General features: G+C 41.1%; 1 long non-coding RNA gene across 1 annotated transcript; it reads right to left on the bottom strand.

The window, feature by feature from the left end:
- Positions 1-8971: 8971 nt before the first annotated feature.
- On the bottom strand, positions 8972-9608 carry LOC135565343 (uncharacterized). The gene is made up of 2 exons (XR_010461556.1): positions 9160-9608; positions 8972-9062 (listed from the first exon to the last, which is right to left on the bottom strand). It is a non-coding gene; the product is annotated as an uncharacterized LOC135565343 (long non-coding RNA).
- Positions 9609-17121: the final 7513 nt, after the last annotated feature.

Raw genomic sequence — 17121 nt, 5'->3', positions numbered from 1 at the left:
TGCAAGAAACGGAAAATAACGCTATTAACTGTTTTCCATGCTTTTAAGTCTGCTGCCTCAGTTTGTATGATGGCAATTTGCATATACTCCAGAATGTTATGAAGAGTGATCAGATTAATTGCAATTCATTGCAAAGTCCCTCTTTGCCATGCAAATGAACTGAATCTCCCAAAAACATTTCCACAGCATTTCAGCCCTGCCACAAAAGGACCAGCTGACATCATGTCAGTGATTCTCTCGTTAACACAGGTGTAAGTGTTGACGATGACAAGGTTTAAGATCAATTTCATGCTGATTGAGTTTGAATAACAGACTGGAAGCTTCAAAAGGAAGGTGGTGCTTGGAATCATTGTTCTTCCTCTGTCATCCATGGTTACCTGCAAGGAGACATGTGCCGTCATCATTGCTTTGCACAAAAAGGGCTTCACAGGCAAGGATATTGCTGCCAGTAAGATTGCACCTAAATCAACCATTTATCGTATCATCAAGAACTTCAAGGAGAGCGGTTCAATTGTTGTGAAGAAGGCTTCGGGGTTCCTTAGAAATTCCAGGAAGCACCAGGACCGTCTCCTAAAGTTGATTCAGCTGCGTGATCGGGGCACCACCAGTACAGAGCTTGCTCAGGAATGGCAGCAGGCAGGTGTGGGTGCATCTGAACGCACAGTGAAGTGAAGACTTTTGGAGGATGGCCTGGTGTCAAGAAGGGCAGCAAAGAAGCCACTTCTCTCCAGGAAAAACATCAGGGACAGACTGATATTCTGCAAAAGGTACAGGGATTGGACTGCTGATGACTCTGGTAAAGTCATTTTCTCTGATGAATCCCCGTTCTGATTGTTTGGGGCATCCGTAAAAAAGCTTGTTTGGAGAAGACAAGGTGAGCGCTACCATCAGTCCTGTGTCATGTCAACAGTAAAGCATCCTGAGACCATTCATGTGTGGGGTTGCTTCTCAGCCAAGGGAGTGGGCTCACTCACAATTTTGCCTAAGAACACAGCCATGAATAAAGAATGGTACCAACACATCCCCCGAGAGCAACTTCTCCCAACCAGCCAGGAACAGTTTGGTGACGAACAATGTATTTTCCAGCATGATGGAGCACCTTGCCATAAGGTAAAAGTGATAACTAAGTAGCTCAGGGAACAAAACATCGATATTTTGGGTCCATGGCCAGGAAACTCCCCAGACCTTAATCCCATTGAGAACTTGTGGTCAATCCTCAGGAGGCGGGTGGACAAACAAAACCCCACGAATTCTGACAAACTCCAAGTATTGATTATGCAAGAATGGGCTGCCATCAGTCAGGATGTGGCCTAGAAGTTAATTGACAGCATGTCAGGGCGGATTGCAGAGGTCTTGAAAAAGAAGGGTCAACAATGCAAATATTGACTCTTTGCATCAACTTCATGTAATTGTCAATAAAAGCCTTTGACACTTATGAAATGCTTGTAATTATACTTCAATATTCCATAGTAAAAAATATCTAAAGACACTGAAGCAGCAAACTTTGTGGAAATTAATATTTGTGTCATTCTCAAAACTTTTGGTCACGACTGTAGATCACTTGCATTCCAGGTTGTGATTCTGTTCCTCTGAAAATGTCTTTCTGTTACGGTTTTCTGTTCTGTTCCCTGAACCGGTTCCAACCCCTGGTTGGAAGATTAGTGTACATAGAATTATAATAGGGATAATAGTGTACAATAGAAGGCTATACCCTTGTCTATTGCCTACACTAACCATGGTACTGTGTGATGACAAGGGCAAGTATTGCACCATGAGTAGGGTTCAAACTGTTACGGCTTGGTCTGCGCTCTGCTCGAAAATGATTTCATTAAACAACATGCCTTTTTTTATATTATCAACTGTTACTAATGGTCCTCAGCAAGGAAACAAATCAAGTTAAACCAAACAATGTAATTAAATTGAATGATAATGTGGGCAATACAGCTGAAGGGAACTAACAGTAAATTGGCAGTTGAATATGCGTGGTTAGGCCTACAGAGTGTCAATATTGACAGTGGCTAATATTTAATATGATAGAAATATGAAACAAAGGAACTCAGGGTAGCCTATAAATAAGACATTCGAGAGTGCCCATCCCTACAAGTTAAAAGGTCATTCAATAAAAATTCTGCATAATGGCACAGCATTTTTTTAAATTTACTGTGGGAAAGTTGATATGTTGATATGTATCATTTCTACATTTCTCTGGTAGAATCGGGAAGTTACAATTTCTTCTGTATCTTCTGCTCATAGTGTACCACACAGTCTAGCAATCATAGTGAATGCAGATACCACCTGCTAGATAGATGGGGGTGCCCACAACCTTGGATAATTGTTTACTTCAAACGACCAACACAATCATCTCAGAACTTCTCTTGGCAATATATTTTTTTTAATGTTTATTTTCCACTAACGTTTGTCATCATGCCCGTGTGGTGTTCTGTGTCTGGCAGTGCTAATTCCCAGAGGTGTGGACTCGAGTCACATGACTTGGACTTAGACCTGACATGACTTGCATCTCGACTTTGACTTTAACACCAATGACTCGTGACTTAACTTGGACTTGAGCCTTTTGACTCGACCTGACTTGATACCCTCCCCAAGCCCAAATATTATAAATAATGCTATTTTAAAAAGTGTGCAGCACATCGACTCTTCATTTAACGGATTACAGTTTGAATCGGACAGCAGCCAATCAAATTGTGCCAGCTGAGAAAAAGTTGTGTGTGGCAGTGCAGAGGAACGTCGGTGGGTGAATTCAGATGGAGCCCTTGGAAAGATGATACCCCAAATTATTATTTTTGGATATAAAGACGACGCTGTATCAACAACAAAACTAATTGCACCTTGCAAAACATGCGGGAAGAAAATTACAGATGGAGGCCAACAATTTCCAACTTTGTTTGACATTTGAAGCTGCACAAAGAACGGTAAGTCGTAGCTAATATAGCCAACAGCTATATAATTTATAACTTTACTAGTGTAACATGTAGGCTAATGTAACGTTAAATCAATGAGCCTGCACACAGTCAGCCAGTGCGGGATCGTGATCTTGAGGCTGACCACCAATCCAAACTCATCTTTCGGCATGTCCAGCCCAGCTATTATCTCAGCCAATCATAACTAGCGGGAAGGTTCCAGTCTTTTTCCAGGGGCTGAACCAACTAGGCTCGTAATTTAACAATTATATTCTTATTTACAGATGGCATACAAGTTTGCCAAAAAAATGCATTTTGATTTAAAAAAGAAAATATATCTATTAAGTTCAAATGCCCCCCCCCCCCCTCGAAGTAGTTACATGCGACATACACATAGTTTCCTGAAATGGGTCACATATTGCCATGGCTATATACTGAAAAAGAAGATGTAAGAGACCTTCCCTGGTGGTGCAGAGGCTGAAAGACCTGGCTTGGGAAAGAAACCTCACATGTGCACATTGTCAACAAAAAATATGTGCAAAAAATATGATTGTGTTTGTATGATGTAAAAAATGTATATATAGGCAAGTCAGTTGAGACAAATTCTTATTTACAATGACGGCCTACCCCGGACGACACTGGGCCGATTGTCTGCCTTCCTATGGGACTCCCAATCACAGCCGGATGTGATACAACCTGCATTTGAATCTGGGACTGAAGTGACACATCTTGCACTGAGATGCTGTGCCTTAGACCACTGCACAACTTGGGAGCCCAAATTATGTCCTATGAATTAAATAAGCTGCAGATTGTCAACATGTAAGGTTTTTCTTTTTTTAAAGAAAACTTAATGGGAATGTATTCCACAGTGGTGGAAAAAGTACCCAATTTTCATACTTGAGTAAAAGTAAAGATACCTTCAAATAAATGACTCAAGTAAAAGTGAAAATAACCCAGTAAAAGACTACAAGTATTTGGTTGTACCAAAAGTAAAAGTATAAATCATTTAAGCAAACTAAATGACTCGATGTTCAAGTTTTTATATTTACGGATAGCCAAGGGCACAGTTCAACACTCAGACATAATTTACCAACAAAGCATTTGTGTTTAATGAGTCTGTCAGATCAGAGGCAGTAGGGATGACCATGGGTGTTTTCTTGATAAGTGTGTGAATTCCTGCCCTGCTAAGCATTCAAAATGTAACACATACTTTTGGGTGTCAGGGAAAATGTAAGGAGTAAAAAGTACGTTATTTTCTTTGGGAATGTATTGGAGTAAATGTAAAAGTTGTCAAAAAATATAAATAGTCAAGTAATGTATAGATGCCCCAAAAAACTACTTAAGTAGTACTTTAAAGTACTTTTACTTAAGTACTTTACACCACTGATATTCCAACAAGCTTTAAGGAGCTACAAATTTGAATGCTGAGAATGCTGTGGTAAATATAACATTTTCTAAATGTTCTGAAGACATCCGAGACAAAGTAAAATGTATATTGCGTGAACATCAATAGAATATTATGTTAAACCTAAAACAAATATGCTATGAACATCATAAAAACGGCATGACTTGTTTGAAAATTGTGGAACATTGTGGTAATGTTCGTGCAACCTTTGTGAATAGCACAATCATATTTTTGCAACATCCCAGACAAGTCCCATAACTTAATTAAATCTTCTGCAAACTTTTAAATAACTTAGACCAAGTGTTCTGTTAACAGTTTTACAACATTAGCGTAATATCCTATGCAACCTAACTTTAACATTGTATGAATGTCATCACAACTGAGCATATTTTGTGTTTTGGGAACCTATCTCTTGTCATAGCTACACATTATTTGTTTGGGAACGTTCTTGGAACATCAGGTGAATGTTTTTTTGCACCCTTTTTTAAAATGTAACCTTTATTGAACCAGGAAAAGCCCATTGAGACCCAGAGTCTCTTTTTCAAGAGAGACCTGGCCAAGGAGGCAGCAACAATCAATACATTACATATTTAAAACATACAACAATACAACACAACAACATGATGGGGCCTAAAAAAAAGCATTTTACACTCCTCCGTTACAGCGTCTCCCTAAAATAAACATTGTATAATCATCCACACAACTGAACCGTTTTTGTGTTTTGGGTGCATATAGTTTGTGATGTTCCCATAATGTTCCGACCAGACTGTTCCCACAACCTAAAGATATATTCTGGAAACCTTTAAAGAACAGACTAAATGTATTCCGGGAACATTCTTGTAACATCAGGGGCATGTTTTTTGCACTAAAATAAACATTGTAGAATGACTCGCACAACTGAACAGTTTTTGTGATTTGGGAACCTATCTCCTGTCACAACTTCACATTATTCCCACAACCTAAAGAGATATGTTTAGGATTTTTTTTGTCGATTTTAAAAATATTTTTACCCCCTTTTTTTATTTTGTCTCATCGCTGCAACTCTCCAACGGCTCGGGAGGCGAAGGTTGAGTCATGGTTCCTCTGAAACATGACTCAACTAACCGTGCTTCTTCCGCTTAACCCGGAAGTCAGCCGCATCAATGTGTAGGACGATACACCGTTCAACTGACGACCGGGGTCAGCCTGCAGGCGCCTGACCAGCCAGAATGAGTCACTAGAGCACGATGAGCCAAGTAAAGCCCCCCCGGCCAAACTCTCCCCTAACGCGGACGACGCTGTGCCAATTGTGCATCACCCTATGGGACTCCCGATCACGGTCAGTTGTGATACACCCCGGGATCCAACCCGGGTCTTTAGTGACGTCTCTAGCACTGTGATGCTGCGCCACTCGGGAGGCATTTTAGGAACTTTTAAAAAACACCAGGTGAATGTTTTTTGTACACTAAAAGAAAATCCTACACACAACTGGACAGTTTTTGTGTTTTGGGAACATGTCTTTTCTGATGTCCCCACAATGTTCCCACCAGACTGTTCCCACAACCTAAAGATATATTCTGGGAAACCTTTAAAGAACAGACGAAATGTGTTCTGGGAACGTTCTTGTAAAATCAGGTGAATGTTATTTGCACTAAAATATACATGGTAAAATGATTCGCACAACTGGACAGTTTATTATGTTTTGGAAACATATTTTTTGTGATGTCCCCACAATGTTCCCACCAGACTGTCACCACAACCTAATGAAACATTCTGGGAACCATTAAAGAACATACAAAATGTGTTCGTAGAACATTCTTGCAACATCAGGTGAATGTTTTATACAACCAGTGTATAATCATCAGCACGACTGTACAGTTTTTGTGTTATTTGCTGTGGCCTAACAAATGATCTGGGAACTTTTACAGAACCAAATTTTGTTTGCTGGAAAAACCTTACTGGAACATAGTGTTATTAGATTACCTGGAAACCTAATGAGACATTTTGGGGAATGTTTTGTCATTGATGTTACAGATGTTGTGCACAATATTTTAGTGAATGTTAGAGCATTCCAAGGACATTTGATTTAAAACATAAAAATATATTTTTTAAATTATCAAAAGCATTATTTTAATGTTTTTGTGATGTTATCATGCTAATGTTAGATAAAACCCTAACTAGAATTTAATAGGCATCTTAAGATAATGTTCTGTAAATGTTCACGGTTTGCGGGGATCAGACTTCGGATACCAACGCAGGCTGAAAGGGGGTCACTAAATTGTGAACCACTACAAAAACAATTTTTTATAGAAAAGTATTTTGGCTTTTTTTAAATAAAAATGGTAGCTCTCGAAAGTATTTTGTTACAAAATACATTGGATTGTTCAGGTAAATGAAATATACAGTGCCTTCGGAAAGTATTCAAACCCCTTTTTCCACATTTCGTTACATTACAGCCATATTCTAAAATGGATGAAATATTTTTTTTACTCATCAATCTACACACAATACCCCATAATGACAAAGCAAAAACATGTATTTTTTGCAAATAAAAAAATGTATAAACTGAAAAATCACATTTACGTAAGTTTTCAGACCCATTCAGACCCTTCAGACTCAGTATTTTGTTAAAGTGCCTTTGGCAGCGATTACAGCCTCGAGTCTTGTTGGGTATGACGCTGCAAGCTTGGCACACCTGTATTTGGGGAGTTTCTCCCATTCTTCTCCGTAGATCCTCTCAAGTTCAGGTTTTCAAGTCTCTCCAGAGATGTTCGATCGGGTTCAAGTTCAGACTCTGGCTTGGCCAATCAAGGACATTCAGATACTTGTCCCAAAGCCACTCCTGCATTGTCCTGGCTGTGTGCTTAGGGTTGTTGTCCTGTTGGAAGGTGAACATTCACCCCCGTCTGAGGTCCTGAGCTCTCTGGAGCATGTTTTCATCAAGGATCTCTCTGTACTTTGCTAAGTTCATCTTTGCCTCGATCCTGACAAGTCTCCCAGTCCTTGCTGCTGAAAAACATCCCCACAGCATGATGCTGCCACCACCACCCTTCGCCGTAGGGATGGTGCCAGGTTTCCTCCAGATGTGCTGCATGACATTAAAGCCAAAGGGTTCAATCTTGGTTTCATCAGACAGGAGAATCTTATTTCTCATGGTCTGAGAATCTTTAGGTGCCTTTTGGCAAACTCCAAGTGGGCTGTCAGGTGCCTTTTACTGAGGAGTGGCTTGCGTCTGGCCACTCTACCATAAGGGCCTGAGACTTACATTTCCCTCACTAACTTTAAACATCAGCTATCTGAGCAGCTAACCGATCGCTGCAGCTGTACATAGTCCGTCTGTAAATAGCCCACCCAATCTACCTACCTCATCCCCATATTGTTTTTATTTACTTTTCTGCTCTTTTGCACACCAGTATCACTACTTGCACATCATCATCTGCTCATCTATCACTCCAGTGTTAATCTGCTAAATTGTAATTACCTCGCTACTATGGCCTATTTATTGCCTTGCCTCCTCACGCCATTTGCACACACTGTATATAGACTTAATTTTTTTTCTATTGTGTTATTGACTGTACGCTTGTTTATTCCATGTGTAACTCTGTGTTGTTTGTGTCGCACTGCTTTGATTTATCTTGGCCAGGTCGCAGTTGTAAATGAGAACTTGTTCTCAACTAGCTTGAGAACAAGAGAACAACTAGCTAAATAAAGGTGAAATAAAAATTTAAAATAAAAAATTGGTAGAGTGCTGCAGAGATGGTTGTCCTTCTGGAAGGTTCTCCCATCTTCACAGAGAAACTCTAAAGCTCTGTCAGAGTGACCATCGGGTTCTTGGTCACCTCCCTGATCAAGCCCCTTCTTCCCTGATTGCTCAGTTTGGCCGGGCGTGGGCAACTCTAGGAAGAATCTTGGTGGTTACAAACTTCTTCCATTTAAGAATGATGGAGGCCACTGTGTTCTTAGGGACCTTCAATGCTGCAGAACGTTTTTGGTACCCTTCCCCAGATCTGTGCCTCAACACAATCGTGTCTTGGAGCTCTACGGTCAATTCCTTCAACTTCATGGATTGGATTTTGCTCTGACATGCACTGTCAACTTTGGAACCTTAGACAGGTGTGTGCATTTCCAAATCATGTCCAGTCAATTAAATTTACCACAGGTGGACTCCAATCAAGTTGTAGAAACATCTCAAGGATGATCAATGGAAACAGAATGCAGCTGAGCTGAATTTCGAGTCTCATAGCAAAGGGACTGAATACTTATGTAAATAAGGTATTTCTGTTTTTTTATTTTGAATACATTTCCCAGAATTTCTAAAAACCTGTTTTCACTTTGTCATTATGGGGTATTGTGTGTAGATTGCTGAGAAAATAATATTTAATCAATTTTAGAATAAGGCTGTAACGTAATAAAAAGGGGAAAAAGTAATTGGGTCTGAATACTTTCCGAAGGCACTGTATATTACAAAATACTCAAAGGTAATGGAAATACTGTACGTATTTCAAATGCATTTAACAGAAATACTGCCATTCTCTGGGTCCCAGTAGGTCTCAGTGTTCCTTGGGTCCCAGTAGGTCCCAGTGTTACTTTGGATATGCATTGACTTTTCGATCGTTTAGCAAAGCAGTCATTCTTATGGCATGGTAGCTTCGTATCCTGTGTCACTCACCTCAGTCAGTTCCTCAACCCAGGCAGAGGACACCAGCATCAGAGTCAGGAGACCCACAGTGAACTTGAACACAAACATGACAGCAAAAGGACTGTAGGATAAATACAACCACACAGGGAAAATCATTAAAACCAGCCATAGTGTTAGTCATTGAAGCTCACTCACACAATACATAGCACATTGCTTACCTCAGAGCTCCGAGAAAGTATGAGTGAAATGGCAGTAGTTAGGGTTGTTTTTTTATACTTTGTCCTCAGGCATATATACACGTAGATAACGGACCCCCAGATAAGGGAATATGAGCACAAAAATAGGCTGACAGTTGAGGACATTAGGTGGGAATTCTGCAGGAAATCCTTGAAACCGGTGTGAAACGTGACATGTGTGAGGTGTGGATGTCAACTTTTTGTGTTCCTATGTTCGACCTTGAGGACTTCAAACCAGGTGCCTTTTTTCATATTCCGAAATAGGAGTTATACTTTGAGGTGTACGGTTGATGTTTTTCTCAAAAAGTTGTTGGATCTTTTTCGTAATTTTCTCATTGAACAGAATACAACTTATATTTAAAATACACAACATGTTGGCAATCTCCAAAAGGCTGCTCCAATAACGCACTGTGAAATCCTCTGATGTAATATCTGCTGCTGTGAAATCCTCTGATGTAATATCTGCTGCTGTGAAAGCCTTTGTTGGCAGCCCACGCGCTCCATTAGGTGTCAGCGTGTTCTCTCATTCAACATAGATGTTTCATTACTCTTGTGCACCTAGCGTAATCAAATGTTGTCTCTTATACGGTAGGCCTATGGATGAGGCTAGAAGTAGCTTGCTATATCCTTATTGTTGGGTTTGTTCAACTTTATTTCTCTCTAAGGTGGCCTGGTTTAGTCATTTGAATGTGTGCAAGAACACACTGGATAAGATTGTAACGGTTTCCAGCAAGGTCATAGAGGGGCAACCGACACAATCATAAGAGGTTTTTCACAAATAGACTTAAGTAGTTGGGAAAACAAATAGGCTACCATCCTTGACTGTACTGGACACTCCCTCTACAGTGATTGTAACCTCCTCCCCTCATGTCATTGGATTTTCTGTCTGTGGGTGTGGGAGTTGCTATTATGGAACCCTTTCACAACCACTATGAGAGATAATCTTTCCATTTGATCTCACATACAGTAAATGTTTGCCCGTGTAAATAAAGCACCTGTCAAATAAAAGAAAACACAAAGATGGAACATATAATTGTATTAATTTATCAAGAATGTCTCTGAAATATTATTTTTCTGTGGTGGTGATATACAGTACATTTACATTGTTGGTACCTTCTCTTTTTTCTAGAAAAACTTTGCAACATTGCAACCAAAGTGATCACTGACAACATTAAAGAAGGTGGCAAGCATGGCCGTGTACTTGGCCTGCCAGAGGCCAAACTGGACCATATCGCACAGAAGCACCCTAATCTCCTGGAGGAGCAAGTGTTGGAGCTTTTGAAGGATTGGCGAAAAATGCAGAAAGCTGAGGCCAAAACAGACACTTTGATAAAGGCCCTTCGCTCCTGTGATCAGAACTAAACTGCTGATCTGATACAGACAGAACTTGAAAAACTTTATTTTGTTGTTTACTCTTTGGGTTAGGCTTGACCTGGGTTGGTTTTCTCAGGGGTTGGTTTTCTCAGTGGTTGGTTGTCATAGTCCTAATTACTCCCGTGTAATCATTTTAAGGGTGAAATGTGTGAATTCTTTGAAAGAACTATTCCAACTGGTCAATTAATGTCAGCATGACAAAACAGAGGGTGAGAGGAATTAATGTGTTTTTTATAGGTACTTTCTTTGTAATATATGCATTTTGGGAGTATCCATCAGCAATTATGTTTATTAAAAAGAGGAACTGGAGAGCTATAATTCAAAACTATTTCTGGGGGGTTGTCACATGGAATGTGGGGTTGGTTGTCACAACTCCATTCTAACAATTTTAGGGGTTGATTATGGGCAATTCCACAGTAATATAATGTTGGTAACAGAATGACATCATGGGTTCCCGATACATAAATGCATAATTATGAATGTCATTCTCTTCATGGTGATGTATCCTGCATAGGTACACAAAGTAGAATATTTTAGAATTTTCCTTTGCATGTTTGGATATTATTCTACAATGGCTAATATGTTCATGAGCCCCGCCCCCAAACAAGACCACATTTGGTTGGCCCAGACCGGAACAAATCTTTACCAATCATAGATGTCTAAGTTTCACAGGTTTGGACATCCAAATAGTGCACAGTAAATCACAGTGGAGCACAGCACATTACAGCAAAATAGAGTAGAGTACAGTGCAGTACAATACAGTCAATTATACAGTACTATAGTCTACTGTACTGTACTGTACTGTACTTTTCTGTACTCTACTGAACTATACTCTACTGTTTTCGAAGACCAGAAATCAAAGCTTTTTCCTTGAAAACGGTATGTACAGTACGCCTTCATTTAAAAAAAATATAGCCTAGACTTAGTTTTCATTTGACACCAAATTTGAGACATAAAACGCAGCATTTTGTTAGGAATATCATTCTATCAAAGAAAGACTATTTCTAAGACTGTATACTATATTGCTTCATTTCCTGTTACAAAAGGCAATGGGGCTGGTTGTCACAGGTGGACAGAGTGTGTTTGATGGCTTATAACTCCATGTTGGAATAAGATATGAGGATAAACAAGGGTCCCCATTTCAACACAAGACCTTGGTCTTTCTCCTAATATTGAAAATAGTCTTGTAAGATATACTGGTGAGAAGAAATACACAGAAGAGTAAAACGTGTGATAACCAACCCTGGTCTCCGCTATTCATTCATTGCTCTCACAATGCGTTTAGTGCTTTATTTATATAATGGTGACATTCTGTTGCTGCTTCAAAACCCCATGTCATCAATCCAACCGCTGCTCAAAACTGTAGAGATGTTTTCAGTTATTTCTGGATGGCATAAATAATAGCATAAATACAAGGCTATGCCCGTCTCTACTAAATCAGATGAAGTCAGAGTGCTAACCTCCTTGCTGTATTCCCCGGGCAACGGCTCCAGCGATGACCCCAGCAATGACCCTAGTATTCCATACCACATCCAGGAGGAGCTACTGCTGGCTAATAGCACCTGCACCGCCGACGCCGGGCGAAATATAAATGAATGGGGAGGTTGTGCACTGGGCTAGCAACCCACCACAGGAAAAGACATTGCCACAAAACCTTGACAAAAATGTAGTTCTACTCAGACTGACCCTGATGAATTGACCCTTGAGCGTCCATCAGTGAAGGCGCTCGATGGGTCTGAAGTAAACACTTCCCCACAGTCCTCAATCTCCCTCTCAAATACTAGATGGGCTTTCCTTCTCCACAGTGGAAGACTACACAGCCAAGTCAGAGCCACCTTCTGAAGAAGAGGTTGAGAAGGCCCTAGGAAAACTGAAGCTAGGCCCGAGCAGCAGGCGCAGACAACACCCCCCCCCCCCCCTCTCCCAGCCTTATCAACTCCATCTGGCAGACGATGACAATCCCCAAAGACTGGCTCCTGGGAGTCATTCTACTTTTCTGGAAGAAAGGACCCAAGGACCAGTGCCGCAATTACGGAGGCATCACACTCCTCAGCATCCCAGGAAAAATACTGACCCACATACGCATACACCTCCTACTTCTGCAAAAACAGTGCTGTGAACAAAGCAACAAGCCCTCTGGGAAGCCTTTTGGATCCTTTAGGATCCTAGGAAGTTCCAGGGAAGCTGACAAGCCTGCTGTCCCTGCTATACAGGAGTACCCTCTCCTGTGTCCTCGTCAACGGCCGAACCCCTCACACATTTAATATCAACAGTGGCTTGAGGCAGGGCTGTATTTTAGCACCTACCATCTTCAACACAGCCATCGACTTTGTCATGGGAAGGACTGTCGCCTGAAGTATGTGTGGTACCAGATATGGGAATCTCAGCTTCTCTGACCTGGACTATGCACGTTGCAATCCTGGCTAAACTCATTGACATGTTACCTCTTGCCCTTGAAATCATGGATGAGGAGACCCGCTCAGGCACATGATCAGCCTGGACAAAACAAAAATCTAGTCCTTAAAGATGCACTCCAGGATCTTTAAGCACAACACATTTGTGGAATATCCCATGAAATGGATGACATAGTACACAACTGGATGACATAATCCACAAAAAATGGGGACCACTTCTGGCTCGTGAACACCACTTTCAAAACCACTGGCTGAAATTATACAAAAGTTTGAGAGTGCAACTTTAAGTGATTTTGAACACCCCTCCAACAAGCCTGCTATTGATATGTGTTCCTAAATTCTGCTAACTTGGAAGAATCCTAACAACTAACTGAAGGAGCAACACCGACATCTACCTACAGTACTCATTGGCCGGGCATCCTCAACCATGACCAGCCACGACAACATCTGGAAACAACGGGCCCTCTCTCTAAAAACAAAACTCTGCATTTACAATAGCATGGTCATCTGCATCCTGGTGTATGGATCAGTCATGGACTCTCACCTTGGACCTCACATGTCACCTGGACGCCTTTGACTGCAAGGGCCTTCGCAGAGTACTGGGTAGAACATGGCGCGACCACATCCAAAACTCTATAATACTCCAAAAGACCAACCAACCACCTGTCTCCATCCTGGTTAGATTCTCACGTCTCCGACTGTTTGGTCACCTGGCCAATCTAACCCACCTTAGGAGCCTGCCCTTATCCTCAAGGAGCCATGCCCCAAATGGCCACACCAAAGACGAAGACCAAGAGCCAGAGATGGTCCTACCAGTTGGATGACGACCTACACCACCTTGGACTCAGCACCAGATCAGCCTGGGACCTGGCCCAGAATAGGATGGGGAGGAAATCCATATGTTGAGGCGCCACACTCCAAGGAGCGAGCAAAGACGAGTTAGTGAAGATGCCATTTTCTACAATATGGCATCAGCCATGGTTACTTACCCCTTTTAATTTAAAGTCGATGCAATCCGGTATGAGGTATCTTGAGATTCTATTGACATCAGAATTAAATAAGATAGAATAGAACAACTTTATTTTTCCCGCAAGGGAACTTCTTTTTGGTGTGGTTCAGAAAATAAATAAATAACATTAACATAGTACCTAGGTTAGGCTACACACAGTACCTAGCTACTAGGCATAACTTGCTTGCAAAAAATAACAGAGGATAGGACGACAATAACACAACATAAAAACAAACTAAAACAAACAGTGCTTATGCCTCTCGCCATGGTGCTGGCTGGTATTGGCATCCTAAATACAGCAAAAAAAGAAACGTCCCTTTTTCAGGACCCTGTCTTTCAAAGATAATTTGTAAAAATCCAAATAACTTCACAGATCTTCATTTCCCATGCCTGTTAAATGAACCATAAACAATGAATGAACATGCACCTGTGGAAGGGTCGTTAAGACACTAACAGCTTACAGACGGTAGGCAATTAAGGTCACAGTTATGAAAACTTAGGACACTAAAGAGGCCTTTCTACTGACTCTGAAAAACACAGAAAAAAATATGCCCAGGGTCCCTGCTCATCTGTGTGAACGTGCCCTAGGCATGCTGCAAGGAGGCATGAGGACTGCAGATGGACAGCTGATCATCCTCACAGTGGCAGAACACGTGTAACAACACCTGCACAGGATCAGTACATCCGAACGTCACACCTGCGGGACAGGTACAGGATGGCAACAACAACTGCCCGAGTTCCACCAGGAACGCACAATCCCTCCATCAGTGCTCAGACTGTCCACAAGAGGCTAGACTGAGGGAGGCTGGACATCACCGGCAACAAAGTCGCCTATGGACATAAACCCACCGTCGCTGGACTAGACAGGACTGGCAAAAGTGCTCTTCACTGACAAGTCGCGGTTTTGTCTCACCTGGGGTGATGGTCAGATTCACGTTTATCGTCGAAGGAATGAGCGTTACACCGAGGCCTGTACTCTGGAGTGGGGTCACAGCATCATCGGACTGAGCTTGTTGTCATTGCAGGCAATCTCAACGCTGTGCATTACAGGGACGATATCCTCCTCCCTCACGTGGTACCCTTCCTGCAGGCTCATCCTGACATGACCCTCCAGCATGACAATGCCACCAGCCATACTGCTCATTCTGTGCATAATTTCCTGTAATACAGGAATGTCAGTGTTCTGCAATGGACATCGAAAAGCCCGGATGTCAATCCCATTGAGCACGTCTGGGACCTGCTGGATCGGAGGGTGCGGTCTAGGGCCATTCCACCCAGACAAGTCAGAAAACGTGCAGGTGCCTTGGTGGAAGAGTGGGGTAACATCTCACAGCAAGAATTGTCAAACCTGGTGCAGTCAATGAGGAGGAGATGCACTGCAGTACTTAATGCAGCTGGTGGCCACACCAGATACTGACTGTTACTTTTGTGTCCCCTTTGTTCAGGGACACATTATTCCATTTCTGTTTGTCACATGTTTGTGGAACTTGTTCAGTTTATGTCTCAGTTGTTGAATCTTGTAATGTTCATACAAATATTTACACATGTTAAGTTTGCTGAAAGTAAACGCAGTTGACAGTGAGAGGTTTCTTTTTTTGCTGAGTTTTTAGATGGTATGTAGCTGGCTGAGGTTATATACTGTGTTAAAAGCCTTTGTGAAGCCTAGAATTTCATGTGAATAGTGTTTGCTAATTCCTGTTGATTACTACTCGTAATACAAAGGATTACTGTTTGGTTGGTTTTGGAGGATGCCATGATCTATTCTCTGGAAAACTGTAGAGATATTCTCCAACAGGCCGGATTTCCCTCAACACTAATTCCACAATAATGAGGAAAAGTACGCACCTGAATGGCTAATTCTAGGCTGCACAATATAACCCCAACCAGGTACACACCAACTAGGAGGGGCAGTAATGTCAAAAGACAACGTTTTAGAAAAAAAAAATCCCACTGCCATCGCTGTACAATCAGCTCCCTTGTGTTACGAAATGCTTTTCAAAGTTAGTAATGACACGTGAAAATGTGAGAATTGTATGGCAAAGGTATGTACAATGTGAGATAGATGCGAAGATATGGTTGTATATTATATCCAATAATTGGACAAAATGTCAGAGAAGCCAAGGGAAAAGGTATTCAGCTGAAAGTTATTCATAAATTAGATTTGACTCTCCTTAGGTTACAATAGGATGGGTTTGTCACAAGACGATGTGTGTTGGCAATGTAAGGTAGGAAAAGGAATCCTACTACGTGCACTGTGGGAAAGCCAGGTGATGCATCCCTTATGGGACAAACGCCTAAGTGCATGGAGGACAACTTTGGAGTTCCTATTCCTAGATCACCCAGGGCTCGATTCAGTCCGTAGCACTGAAGATCCGTGCCGCAGCGCAATATAATAATCAAAAGTCAATTTTCCCGAGTTTGCGGAGACTGCATTACTTTCACATTTCAATCGTGTTATAACCTGCGACTTCTGCAATACGTATTGAGTTTGAACCCCTAGACTGTCTGTTGAGTGACACGTCCGAAGTAAGAGGGATTAACCAGACAGAATTTAAGAAACACAATTTAAGAAACACATACAACAAGTTTGTAGTCACAAGCTTGATGTATTCATTGCATGCTAGGAATATGAGCCCAAATACTGAACTTGACTAAATTGAATACGGGGGCACTAGATACGTAAAGTGCTTTAATTTCTAAACAGTAAAACAGATATGAATGAAAATACCCTCAAATAAAATGTGAATTTCCATATTGTCGCCTCATATTAATTAATTAATTAATATTAATTAATACATTGATCTCAAATCCAAAATGCTGGAGTATAGAGCCAAATGAAACATAATAGCTTCACTGTCTAAATTCCAACTATGTAGTATAAGGGAATTAGGGAAAACTAAACTATGAATATTGTACACTGTTATAGATGATATTGTGCATTCAAATTTTATATTGATGTTTTCTCTGTTGAGATGAGTAGGATGTTGAGGGAGAAGTCACTTTTGATGTTTTCCTCAAACTGGTTATAATACATTTCTTACATAGAAGTAAACACAAAATACTTTTATGATTGTATTTGTTATTCAACACAGCCCACAATTGTTTCTGTTTAGGGTTACTATGAAGATGTTCCATAGCTGTAATACT

Source organism: Oncorhynchus nerka, linkage group LG27 (assembly GCF_034236695.1).
Source record: "Oncorhynchus nerka isolate Pitt River linkage group LG27, Oner_Uvic_2.0, whole genome shotgun sequence".
Lineage (NCBI taxonomy): Eukaryota > Metazoa > Chordata > Actinopteri > Salmoniformes > Salmonidae > Oncorhynchus > Oncorhynchus nerka.
This window is presented reverse-complemented; position numbering and strand designations above follow the sequence as displayed.